Below are 14,768 nucleotides of genomic sequence, written 5' to 3' on the forward strand. Positions count from 1 at the left end.
TGTTGACCAACCCTGATTTATATCATAGTATTCATACAGCAACATCAATGCCATCAAGGATACCTCTGTCCACTATTGTTCTTCTTTATCCGCCTCATCAAGGTTTTTTTTTGTTCAGCCAAAACATCAGACAACACAAACAAACCAACAAAAAGATTGTGCCGATTGTTTAGCCAAAGCTTTAGCTGAAGTAACTAATGTTTCATTCTGAGGTAACCAGAATGAAACATTATTAAAATGAAATTTCTGAATTAAACACCACCTGAGTATGTCTTCAGAGTAAATTTGTTTACTGGTTGGCATTGTATATGTCAAGCCCCATGAAGGGAAGCAAGATTAAAGAAGCCAGAACAGCACAGATTTCAGTAAGGCATCTTTAATGCTAATTCTGAGATAAACAAAGAATCTTGAAACGGCCTAGTTCAGAGTGAGCTAATTAAGGAGCATCTTTATAAATTTTTGAAAGACTTTTTCCTGTGTTTAAAATAAAAAAAGAAACTAAGCAATCTCAGACAAATGAGAATAAGGATTATTTATGGTCTTTCTTCCCTAGTTGTGATGTAACTGCTAAAACATGCATCTGCACATCGGCTGGAGAACCATGCCATAATGAGTAAGAATAAAAAGTAAAAAGGATGGTTTCATGTGTTAATCACTTGAGATTTTTATATGAAACATTCATAAAGTGCACAAATTCAAGTGTTCGATAGACTAGAATAAGGGTGTCAAACTCAAGGCCCGGGTGCCAGATGCGGCCTGCAGGGTGCTTAGATATGGCCCCTGGGGATGCCCTGGAAACAGCAAAGGACCCACAGTGCCTCTGCCAGCGAAAATGGAGCTCAGGAGGGCCCTCCCAAGCTCTTTTTTTGCTGGCAGAGAGTTGCAAGAGGCAGTCACAGCCAAAAACGGAGCTTGGTAGCCTGTTTTCTCTGGCAGGGCACTAGGACCACCACAGGCGCCTCTGACATGAGTGACGTTAAGATAGCCACACCTATCCTGGCCATGCCCACTCCAACCCCCTGAGGTCAAACACAACCCTGATGCAGCTGTCAATGAAATTGGGTTTGACACCCATGAACTAGAATGAAGGAAAACTAAGTATTAATTAACTCTCAAGATAATTTACAAGTATGTTCATCACCCCAGTTGCCCAACCTGGTGATAAGATCCTTGATCAATGGCATGTGCTGAGAAAGACTGGTTAAAACATGAAAGACAACAGGGGAAAAGATGAAGGAGCAATCAGAAACAACTATGGATCACCAACCCAGTGGTGGGATTCAAAAGTTTTTCCTACCAGTTCTGTGGGTGTGGCTTGGTGGGCATGGCATAGCTTGGTGGGCGTGTCAGGGAAGGATACTGCAAAATTCCCTCCCAATCAGCTGGGACTCAGGAGGCAGAGAATAGATGTGGGTGGTATTTACCGGTTCTCTGAACTACCCAAAATTTCCGCTACCAGTTCTCCAGAACTGGTCAGAACCAGCTGAATACCACCTCTGCATCAACCCCAGCATGCTATTAGGCATACAAGCATAGTTCTAATCCCCAGTCCAATAATTCAATTTTCTCAAATATTGTGAATATGTTTGAGATACTTGTGTGATTCTTCAGTTGTTGCTTTTGGGGAAAACACATAACCAAAGTTGGATTATGCCATTGAACTCAAACATAAGTGACTGTAATCAATCTGTGATTGGACTAGAAGAATTTAGTCTATTTTTATGTTCTATGTTTCTGTAGAATGTCATCCCAAGCACGATCTTATATGGATTTGTGCAGGAATGCATTAAATGGGTTTTAGTCCTGAGCTAATATAGCAGAATTAGAAGTTCATCATGTCATATTGTAATATCTATATTAAAGTGGTTAGAAACACCTTCAATGTAAACTAGAAAAGTACAAACCATGAAGCTAATGATCTCTGAATGAAATAAAGCTGTGTGGCCTAAAAAGGCGACAATAACAGCATTTTATTTAGGATTTAGTGGCAAGAATATCAGATCACTTCCATTTACTTTTATTCTTTGAACAAAATATGGGGTGTTTTATGCATTCAAGTAAAACGGCTTGTTTATTCTAGCTGTTTAACATTTGTCAAGGGATTTACCAACCTCAGGCAACTTTTTCAAGGCTCATTAAAACCAGACCACAGACAAAACTTGTGGGCTCAAGTCAGGCCAATGTAAGCCTACAGTCTGTGATAGTGTTACACAAGTTGACTAAAGTTGAATAATGCTTCTTGGTGAGATATTTTGCTTGTGCCTTCTTTGCTGGCTTCCATATACATCCATGGATGATAAAAGTCTCCCATTGGAAATCAGATTTCTACTTAGTGAGGAATAAATCAAACTTTCATGAATGGCTCTTGAGCTGATGATGTTATCATCATATGAAAGCCATAGGAAAGTCAGGACACTTAAGTCCCATTAAAAAGAAGAGGAATTTAATTTTGCAAGGATGCATAAAAATGAAATATGAAATATAAGAAGAATACATCAAGAAAAGGTGAATCCTTTTAAGAAGAAAGAAAAAGTTTTTAAGTGAATGATTTAGAAATAAGTGAACTTAGCTGAACTGAATGATGATTAGACAATATACTATTGTATCAGACTATACGTATAAAGAATAAAAGAGTAATGAACTTGAAAAGCATATTGCTATATATGAACTCAGCCATTGCTCACTGAACAACAGAATATCTATTTTCACTGGTGTATAACCAACAAACATCAATGTTATTCAAATGTATACTCTAAATTGTAGATGCACTGATGGTGAGCCTGAAGAATTCTATGGTAAATCACCCAAAGTACTAAATCTAGAAAGGATTTAATACTACAGGAAGGTGACAAGCAAAATTGGAATTACAGGACATTGATAACTATTTGAACACAATACTACAGGACAGAACTTAAAAGAGTTTTGTGAAGAGAAGCTTTTCTTAATTACCAACATCTGCTTCTAGCAACATAAATGCAGATTCTACAACTGGATATCACCAGATGAATTGTAGGAGAATCAAAATGACTACATAACAAGAAACAGAAGCTATAGGATAAAATCCAATTACTTAGGACACTTCCAATTATGAGGTATGGAATTGATCAGGAATTACTGATATCAGATATCCAGGTTTACTTTGTAACTTCCAATTATGAGGTATGGAATTGATCAGGAATTACTGATATCAGATATCCAGGTTTACTTTGTAACTTTAACCTGGATATCTGATACCAATAATTCATGATCTGTTCCATACTTCATAATTCAAAGTGTCCTGGTGTGACAGCAAAATACAATTTGGGGATCATACTGTTAATATAAAAAGATAACTGTAAGGAACATATTTACTATGCTTAATTTATGCCAAAGGGGTTCTGAGAAACTATGGGAAAGGGTAAGAAAAGTTGTGAAAGCTGAAAACAGGGGCAAAAAATCCCACAAATATCAAAGTGCATTTAGGATAAGCTATGATGATAGGCAGGGAAAAGCAAAGAAGAAAAGCCTTGGGCAACAAGAAGGACATGTGACAACCGAAGAGAAAGAGAAGCTATCTCAATCAGGAACATCAACAAAGAGAAAAAAGTAAGAATAAAAAAAAAAGATCTTTATTAAAGATTAGAGAGTTTCAAGAAAATTTATACCTAATGTTGAACTACGGTAAAGTACTTACGGGAGAGATTAGGCAGAAGCAAATGGGGTTAAAAGAAGTTACACTATATTTAAATACTTTACCAGAAGGATTAACCACTGAAGGAAACATTTACAGAGGGATAATTTGTTCAGAAATTAACAGAATAATAAAGTTGGAAGGCATCTTGGAGGTCTTCTAGTTCAACCTCTGCTCCCCACTCAAGCAGAAAACCTTATACATTTCAGACAGGTGGTTGTTCAGTCTCTTCTAAAAACCTCCACTGTTGAAGCCCAACAACTGCTGGAGACAAGCTGTTTCACTGGTTTATTGTTCTCACTGTCAGGAAATTTCTCCTTAGTTCTAGGTTGGTTCTCTCCTTGAGTAGTCTCAGTCCATTGCTTCTTGTCCTGCCTTCCAGAGCCTTGGTGGTTCAGTGGTTAGAATGCAGTATTGCAAGCTAATTCTGTTGAATGCTGTCTGGCAGCAGTTTGGCAGTTTGAATCTCACCAGGCTCAAGATTGACTCAAGATTGTCTTCCATCCTTCTGAGGTGGATAAAATGAGGACCCATATTGTTGGGGGCAATATGCTGACTCTGTAAACTGCTTAGTGAAGTTGTATATAAATCTAAATGTTATATTACTATTGCTTTGGAGAATAGATTGGCTCCTTCTTCTTTGTGGCAGCCCCTCAGAGATTGGAGCACTGCTACCATGTCACCCTAGTCCCTCTTTTCATTAAAATAGACCCAATTCTTGCAACAGTTCCTCATATGTTTTAACCTTCCATCCCTAATTATTTTTCTTGCTCTTCTCTGCATGCTTTCCAGAATTTTTCTAATGAATTGACTTCACTAGAAAGTAACATATAATAGGGCGTACATCAGCTGTGAAATAAGGAAGCAACAGGTACAGGCAAAATACCAACTAAACCATTTAAATAGATCAAATAGCTAACGGAAGATGCATAATGAAGAGACCAAAAATTATACTTTTGCTTTATTTACAGAAAGGTGTTTAATGATGTAGATAGGAGTACAAATTTGGTCTTGTGTTTAAGATACCATCTAGAAACCAAGAGACTGTGATTTCCAGTTCTGCCTTAGGCATGAAAGCCAGCTGGGCGACTTTGGGCCAGTTACCCTCTCTTAGTACAGAGCATCAATCTCAGGTGATAAACAGCAGGTGAATTCCTGTTACAACCAATAGGTCAACACTTAATTGATCTGAAAAAAGAGGACCCTGAACTTGCAGAAAACTCTAAGAATAAAATAAACTGATCATGTAGATAATACCTAGTGATTCTTTCCAACATAACTTTAAAATGAACCTGTAAAAATGAAATTGGAAGGTATTTCTGTGACAACAGATAAAACAATGAATTTATATATATGGCTATGAAAGATGGATGTTAAGAAAGGACAAAAAATGAGTACCTTAGAATTATGATTTTAGAGGCAGTTGCAAAGATAATAGTGGACAGCAAAAATCACCTCTCAATCATTCCTGGACAAGAAAAAAAACCAGCTGCTCTCTTGATGTAATGATCAACAAATAGAGATTTATTTACACAACAAGGCAGAATACTAGATATTTAGACAGTGGCTGATTAATCCAGAAAACGGACAGACTGGAATTTCTTTGGAGAGAGCTTGATTTGACCATACACCATAATCAAAGAGAGTAATGGTTACTATAAATGACACTCCAGGCATGTATTTAACAACTTCCCTTTCTCTCCTATTAAAACAATTTGCCATTTACTAGTAACTTATGGTGTTGTTTGTGAGTAGCACCCAAGATTCTGGGAGATATTTTTTGGTTCTTGGACTTCTAATATTTAACTTTCGCTCTTAATAGATAGCAATATAATTAGTCAAGAACTTTTCTTCTTCCTAATGGGGCTAGCCCAGACACAGTATTGAACAGGTAGAACTTCCATGAAGATATTTCAAATCACCTCATGTCTGCTTGGAGCAATTCTGTTAAATGAAGAACTTCAAGCCACCTGAAGTGTTGAAATGTTAACAATGTCAGAAAACTAATTATCATATTTACACTTGCACACTTCAGACCTGCTTGCTAATTAATCTCTGTGAACAGGATGCCATGAATCAAATAATAATGTCGGATCATATGAGCTTAAATCTGTAGAGTAACCCAACCTCTGAGCAAACACAAATGCTTACAATAGAAGTGACACAAAAGTCCTGCTTTATACCGAGTTTTTTTTTTTTTTTTTGAAAAAAGACATGTCAATGAAGTGTTGCAAAATAAAAGTCAGGAGGTTTTATTATTCTTATCTGCTCATTAATTCACTAAATCGGAGGAGAAAGTTATGTAATTATTTATTTCATTTCAGGAATAATTAAAATAACTATTCTAAACCTTAAAAATATCTGTCATGAACAAAAAGCATCAGGATCAGAAAGAATATCATAAACATATCAAGGAATCATCTTTTTAAAATGTAATAATATACTTTTGAAAAGATATGCCAGACCAAGGATATTGAATTAGAGAACTATTCTGACAGGTTTCTTCTTGCAATTTCTTCTTCGATACTGATTGTACCATTGGAACAAATGTTTCATTTGCCCAACAAACAAGCCAGGATCAAAAGCTATTAGCTCATGTCAGTAGAACATCCTATTAATTACCACAAAACACAACCACACGCATGCAACGCACAGAGCACTTCTTCTTTGCAGTTTTCCAAATTGCTCAGATGAATAGTTTGCATATCTGCTTAAGTATTATGGAATTGTTTATGGAAATCAACACCTTCATTCCAGGTATGAGAATCAAAAGCCTGGCAAGATGACAATTGATTAGATATTTCTGCATCATTGCTTTATGTAATTAATCTTCTCATTACAACTTTTCAAAGTTTTAACTTTATCAGATTACCCCAACATTTTTTGAAGCCTAAATATTTCTGGTCATCCTGGAAGTTTTATTTTATTTATTAAATTTATTTGCCGCTGATCTTATTTCAAAGTGACCCTGGGTAGTTTACAGCATTAAAACCATAAGAGAAATATTCCTAAAACAATAAAAATGGAGTTACAATAAAACATAAAGTTATAATTAAAAGATGATGAGGGAAGGATCAGGAGGGGAGGTGCGTTTGCCTCTTAAGTCATCAACCATCTCCAGTGCGATGCTTCCCAATTGAAGCCCCATGCCATCTGGCAGAGCCAGGTCTTCAGGCTCTGAAGAAATGTGTACAGGTGCTTTTTGACTTACATCAGTTCATTTAGTTCATTTAGTTAAAAGTTACAGCAGCACTGAAAAAATGACTTGTGACCATTTCCCACAGTTATGACCGTTGCAGCATCCCCATGGAGACATAATCAAAATTTGGATGCTTGGCAAGTGATATTTATGATGGTTGCTGTGTCCCTAACCCTTTTGCAACTTTCTTATAAGCAAAGTTAATGGGGAAGCCAGATTCACTTAACAACTCTGTTACTAATGTAACAACTACAGTGACTCACTTAACAACTGTAGCCAGAAATGGGGCACAACTCACTTAACAATTGTCTTGCTTAGCAACAGATATTTCGGGGTCAATTGCGGCTGTAAATTAAACACTGCTTGTAATAAGCAAACACATAATATTCACAAATATTGACGTTTTACTACAATATGTCATTTTGGCTTAAACTGTAGTGTGGAACAAATGCACTGCCCAAGTATCAGATTTCATGTGGAAAAAATAAAAGTCCTTGGAATACTTCCCAAGAGCTGTTCTCTTCCTCTTCTTTTTCTGTTTCCTTCCAGAATGTTGTAGCATGTGATCATCTGATATAAACCACAGAGACCTTGCCTTATTTCATAGAACCATTTTGGGCTAGAACTTTATTTTCTTCCTTGATGATTCATGCAAAGAAAAGCATGCCACCAACATTGGACAATGTCTGGCTATGCTACCACTGAAAATCCGCAGGATGGTTTCCATTAATTCATTAATGAATAACATTCATTTTTCATTAGGATAATTTATTAAAGCAAACCTTTGTGTGTCCCACATCTGTTAAAATGATACTTTTTAAAAAGTGCCTGCCTAACATGTTCTCTGGGCAAATGAACGTTGTTTTTCATCAGGCCTGTATTTAATTTTCTTTTCCTAATCTCTATTTTCTCCTACACACAGATGTAAAAAAAAAAAGATCCATAGACTTCAGTACCAAGCATGTTACCATACTGATCTAGTTAAATCCAGGTGCCTCTTAGAGATGCCCTCCTAGCTCGTAATGGTTTTTTTTAATGTTTCTGGACCCAGAGGCAAACGCCAACCAACAATGGGAAGGACTGTTCACAATGGTGGCTTTGTTGTTTGTGTTTTGTGTTCAATTTTCCTATACTTACTCTTTAGCAAATTCATAAGCAGTATGCCAATTCATAAAAAAAGACAACACTATTTTATATCTATCTGTCTGTGTATATACACATATATACATACATACATACATACATACATACATACATACATACATACATACACACTAGTAGCTGGCTACCATGTTTCGTGACAAAACTATGTGATCAGGCTATGCAGGAGAAATTCAGTTCACAATCCATTGGCTCACTGGTGGTGAGAGATTGAAACACATAAGGGAATATCGCTCCTTCTGCCTTGAGTCTGGAAGCTGATCCATAGATGGAAGGTGTAGAAGGTGTAGACATTTTGGTGAGGTACCGACATTTAGTACTGTAAGGAGCCCTGGACCGCTCCTGAATGAAAAAGTGGAATGTCTGTCAGTTTGAACTGAGGTAACGGAATGTGAGGCAACTGGAAGTTGGAACAGAGCTCTTTTCAGGTGGGGAGGGGGAGTAGAACTCCTTAGCATCCGAGCGTGTTAATTACTGTATAAGAAATAGTCATGATCTGATGGTCATTTCGAAAAATCCTTTCTTAGCAAACACACACCACACACACACACAAACAGGTATACACACTTGAATTCACAAAAGGATGCTGTTACTAATGTTGCCAAAATACCACCATCAACTCCATAGATATTTATTTGCTAATTTTCTGTTTCATCCAGGAGTTCAAGCTATCATACACAGAATTTCCTGTGTCAATTTTCCCTTAAACAACCCTGTGAAGAACATTGGAATAAGAGACCATGGTTGATTTAAAGTCACTAGTGAGCTTCCATGACAGAAAGCAGAAATGAACCAGGATCTCCCCTTTCCTAGGAGAAGTTTTAAAAAAATGAACCCAATGAAGACTGATAATCGATACAGGATACTGAATGGAACAGAATCCCACAGAAGGTCCATGTATTATAAGTTAAGGCTTCAGTTATTGCCTACTGTAAATCTAAAAGCCTGGGCTCATGATTGAAAAATGAAACAATCTTCATCAGATAATAAAACCATCTGGTTATTTCACAAAGTTATACTATCTATGCAATAAATCTATTGACTGTGCTGCTGTAAAACGCAATAACAAAGCACTTGAAAGAAATAGCCCTGGCTTTTTGCTGCACCCTGTTTCTGTATGCTTTTAATATAGTTCAAATGATCCATAGTCCTCCATTCACTCCTGATTATGTGGCTTCTGATGTTTCTCTTTATAAACTGCTGAAGCCCATTAATAAAGATTGGCTAGATATGGCATGTTTCTACATCAGATATTTGCAAAAGCTCTGGAGAACAACGCTGCAAAAATAATTCAAATTGTGGGCATCTCCAGATGGTATATTCCCACACAGAACTGGTAAAACCCACCCTTACTACAGCTTGCATATAAAAGCAAACACTGAGAGCAGACCAGAAGTGGTATTCAGCCAGTTCTGACCAGTCCTAGAGAACCAGTAGCAGAAATTTTGAGTAGTTCGGAGAACTGATAAATACTATCCCTGACTGGCCCTGCCCCCATCTATTCTCTGCCTCCCAAGTCCCAGCTGATCAGGAGGGAATGGGGATTTTGCAGTAACCTTCCCCTGGAGTGGGGAGGGAATGAAGATTTTACAGTATCCATCCCCTTCCAAGCCCACCAAGCCGTGCCCACAGAACTGGTAGTAAAAAAGTTTGAATCCCACCACTGGAGTAGACCTAGCTAAGCCGGCTTTGAAAAGTTCAGCGGGTAGTTGGAGTTAACTAGTTGGGGTTGCAGAATGCTGGCTGGGGTATTCTAGAAGTTAAGTCCATATAGCTTAAAGTTGCTAAGATTGAAAGACTCTGTCCTAAAACAAGGCAGAGACTATCTATTACCATTTTATTGGCCCGTAAACTCCATGGATTAAATCAAGGGTTCCCAAAACTAAGGGGAGGAGCTCCATTTTGGAAGATGAAGAAATTCTAAGGACAGATGTAAGGAATCTATTTTTTTTAAAAAAAATAAAATCTGCATGAAAAATAGAATTTTTCAATGAAGAATTAAATGGACTAAGAAGCTTGGCAGAAATAAATGGACTATTATGGAAAATAATAAATTCATTTTACGTTTATGATTTTATAAGTTGAATTTTTATTTTTATTTTTTTTAAATTGCCTAATTCTACTTACAAACCAAAACAGTGTATCTATTTTTTATTTTTTATTTTAATTAATGAAGTGATTTTTGGGGGGTTGTTTTTATTCAAAGGGACAAGACCTTGAGTGGGAGAGAGGTTTGACTATTGGACTGCTGAGAGTCAGACTGATCGTGAGGTAATGGCTCACCATCAAGAGAAGGACTATAGTGACAACAGACCCACCAAAATCATTGGGTTATTGCTGAGTTTCTTTTAAAGCAATGTTCTTGGGAAGCTTGAATCTGTTTTTATTATTTACAGACTTTAATTAACACTGGTGACCTTTTTTTGCAAAAACATATTATTCACTTTCCTTAGCATTCTCCTAGAAAAAACACATGTTCTGACATAACAATGTGTCTTATAACTGAGCAATGAGAAGTATTCAAGGCAAAATTAAAATCCTTTTCCAGTGTAGGGCCTGAATTTCTAACTGTTAACAAGTAATAATGCATAATAGAAGATGAATAGCAGCTAATATAGGGTAGTTAAATAATATATATTAATGACTTGTTTATTAAAACATTAATAAGTTGGCCTGAGAGTAACAAATGTAGCTTACTTTGACAGAAACTATGTTTATTACAGACCCCACCCCCAAAATCTTGCGTGTTCAAATTAATTACAAATATATTTTCCATTTACAAAAACCCTACTGATGACTGGTTTTTCAACTTTTCCTATAATGCCATATAGAATGAGGAAATTATTCCTACTCTCATTAAACTAATTTTTCCATGAATTGATTTCATTTCCCAAAGATAACTTGATGGGATTTTGTGAGGATGATACTCAAGCTGTATGTTATGAGACTTTTCAAAGAGAATGAGATATCTCTGCTGAACATTTAATTGCAGTTCATTTCTATTTTTTAATTGCCAAGTCAATGATTCACATATAAACATCACCAGGTGTATGTTCCTGTGGCTATATTTTCCACATAGGATCCATGGGGTGCAGTGGTTAGAATGCAGTATTGCATACACCTGGTGATGTTTATATGTGAATCATTGACTTTGGCAATTAAATAATAGAAATGAATTAACAATACTAGAACTGCAATTAAATGACCAGTAGACATATCTCATTTGCTTTGAAAAGTCTCATACCTTACAACTTGAGTATCATCATGCAGTATTGCAGGTTGGCTCTGCCCACTGCCAGGAGTTTGATCCTAACTGGTTCAAGGTTGACTCAGCCTTTCATCCTTTCGAGGTTAGTAAAATGAGGACCCAGATTGTTGGGGGCAATATGCTGATTCTGTAAACCACTTAAATAGGGCTGTAAAGCAATATGAAGCAGTATAAAAATCTAAGTTCTATTAGACTATTCAGTCTCAAACAGTTATGAACAAGCATTGACTTTCTGCAATTCACCCTTGAGAAAACACAACCACAGGGCTATAAAGAAAGAAAAAACCTCACTCTAAAATTGTTGTTAGGTAGGAATAGAACTACTTTAAAAATGCTTTATATTGAGCAGATACAAATAGCAATTGCTTCCAAAGATTTGGGACAGAAGTTTTTCCTCCCATTTTTGAAAATATGGAGACTTCAACCTGGAAACATCACCACAAAGAACAGATACTTCGAACTAAAATGTATCCATCTATTTACTGCATGACTTTCCCCGGGGTATGCTCAAAAAATCAATATTGGCGCTGCAATCCACATAAAAAAGCTTGTGGTCACCATCTTGACTTTTCTGTAAATCCCCTGGGTTCTTTGATATTGAAAGATGCTATATTTTTCCCCACCACAAGTAGCATCAAATGATGAAAAGAATAAAAATCCCTGATCAACCTTCGCCACACATCCAAATGAATGAGTAAATTAATAAATTTGTACAGGCACTGAAATTGCATTCAAAATCCCCATCATAAAGCAACAATTATACCATAAATACATTTGAGGACATGCAATCTGTGTAGTTCAAAATGGTATTATCCTACTGCTACTAATGAAGTCCTAAGGCACAAATTTGTTAAACATATACTTTTCCATGGGGAAATAATTGGGTCAATAATATAAAATTCATTGTCCTATTATTTAATTGCAAGGGAAAACCATGAATATGTGTGCTACAGTGTGGCTTAATGGAAAACATTATATCCTGACCTAATCATATCAACCTTATGCTGTCTAATTAAGAATGCAAAAAAACCACCAGAGTTGAAAAGATTAGTTCCAGTTTTAGCTGTTTGTTGCCTATTATCACTATATGTGATAAATATAATAATGGAGGGAAAAAAATATTTGTGGCTTGGAAAATGTCTTCAACACTGTGAAAGTAACCCTTTTTCTTTTAAATAAATAAAACGGGGGGAAGCCACCTTTTAACTTTTCTGGAATGTGGTTGTCTTTTCACCAATGACAAATTGCTCTGTTGAATAGTATCATACTTAAACAAAGAGAAAACCCCTGAATTCTCATTCTATTGAAAATATATCTGCTGTAAATATTATTTTAATCAAAGGAGTTCATATTCTAGAGTATGAATTAAGAAGCAGTTTTTTAAAGGACATGCATTAAGTTTAAAATTAGCTGGGGTGAAAAGTTTCTTCTCAGTTCATCAGTTTTTTCCAGCAAGAACCTGATTTTAAGCCCTTCAAAGCAGCAGCGAAATCCTCTGAAGTCTGCTACCGGTTCGGTGAGTCTGCTACCGAGCATGCACTTTGTGACATGCGCACTTGAGGAGCACCCGCACAGCACTTAAAAAGGAACATTTTGAAGCCTTCCGAGTCTACAAAGGTAAGTAGAACAGCAAGAGGTGGGGAATCCACTGTGCCACGTGATTTATATTAGCTAGAATGCAGGAAATCTAACGATTCTAGCTAATATAAATCGTGCATCACAGCTGATCATTGCCCAGCTGGTTGTCAGAAATACCAGTTCACCCGAACTGGTAGCATTTTTTACTACTGGTTTGGGCAAACTGGGTTGAACCAGTAGCATTTTACCCCTGCTTCAAAGGTTCTTTTAAAGACCACAAGTATTGTAGAAATGGTACTATGCTGTTATGGGATAGACAGTAATAATAAAACTGGAAACTGTTTTCTTCCATCACTCTGCCAAATTCTGTGTCCAGTTCTTTTCATACCTAAGAACAACTAAACTCACAAAGTACCAAAAAGATAATGGCAAAGTTGGGATAGGTGGAATGAGTGTCTCTCTAAATCCAAGTATACTTAAGTCACACTGAAAACTAATTTAAGTTTATTCCTTATCGTTGTTAGCAAGAAGACACAACAGATCAATTGAAAAATGGCAATGATCTGAGATCCACAATGATGTATAAATTTTGTCTTTTACAGAAATATGTTTTATTAGGTAGTAAAATTCTCTATCAAATTTTCCTGAGACAAAAATTCTTACTTTATACTAGGGAAATACTTTTGAATTCTATAAGCTCTTGATTTCCAGTGTGGCCTGAGGACATGAAGGTTTATCGGTGTGCACAATCTTCAACTGGTCTTCAACAGTCCTGAAGCCAACCCTTTTCTAGACCTAACATGTCATAACATTAATTTATGTCATTAGTTTGGATTGCCTTCAACATTTAAGAGACATTGAAGCATTGGATATATGGGAAGGGAGTTGCGTATTTGCAACTTTGGAAGGTGCTTCTAACAATAGGAAGAACTAATGTTCCAGAATCCTCCAGTTGTGCAAATTTTTGCAAGGTCAGAGGACATCCTCATTTTTAATGAAGTTCCTGTATCTCAGGGACACAATTAAAAAAGCCTTTGGATCTCCATAATAATTGACAGCACTTCCAATGGTCCAATGTTTCTTCCACTATCTGCAGATTATGTAATTATTGGATGCAAATATGGTAACATCTCTTATCTCCTTCCGCTTAAACTCCAATGCAACCCCAATGGACAGAAATGGATGGGGTTGATTTTTTTCCCCATTATGAGATGCTGTCTGATATTTTTTTAAGAGACAGACACCTGTGAATGGTTCCATTTCTTAAGCAACTCTCGCTTATCTTTTGCAACTCTTGCAGCCATGTTCTATATAGTCTCTGGCTGAACTTGAAGAGTCTTCCCCTAATTTCCTCATCAATATCTATGTACTGAATGTGCCATTGATTGGGTATGATTTATGATATATATCTTTTTTTGCTTTCTGACTTTCTTGTACATAGGCAGTCTTCGATTTACAACAGTTCATTTAGGGACTGTTTGAAATTACAATGGCACTGAAAAAAGTGACTTACGACTCCTTTTCACACATAAGGAAGAACATTATAACATCCCCCATGGTCACATGATCAAAATCAGATGCTTGGCAACTGGCATCAACCTGATATTTATGACAGTTGCAGTGTCCCAGGGCCATTTGATCATCTTTTGAGACCTTCTGACAAGCAAAGTCAATGGAGAAGTCAGATTCACTTAACAACTGTGAAATATTTCACTTAGCAACAGATATGTTGGACACAATTGTAAGTCGAGGACTACCTGTATTTGCCAATTGCTCCAAAGAAAACACTTGAACATTCAGTTCATGTTATTTTACATGTATGCATTTATTCATCTCTTCCACATTCTTATTACAGTAATGTATTTCTCCTCTGAAAAAGTCTTAGAAGCCAC

The 14,768-nt window shown here is 36.5% G+C and overlaps 1 protein-coding gene across 1 annotated transcript in view; it reads right to left on the reverse strand.

Moving 5' to 3' along the window:
* LOC309392187 (uncharacterized protein) overlaps positions 1-14,768 on the reverse strand; it is a gene marked incomplete at its 5' end in the record, with an annotated part of 165,107 nt that overhangs the window by 23,788 nt on the left and 126,551 nt on the right. The window lies entirely within an intron of this gene.

This window comes from Natrix helvetica (assembly GCF_964273705.1).
Source record: "Natrix helvetica genome assembly, chromosome: 4".
NCBI classification, from domain to species: domain Eukaryota; kingdom Metazoa; phylum Chordata; class Lepidosauria; order Squamata; family Natricidae; genus Natrix; species Natrix helvetica.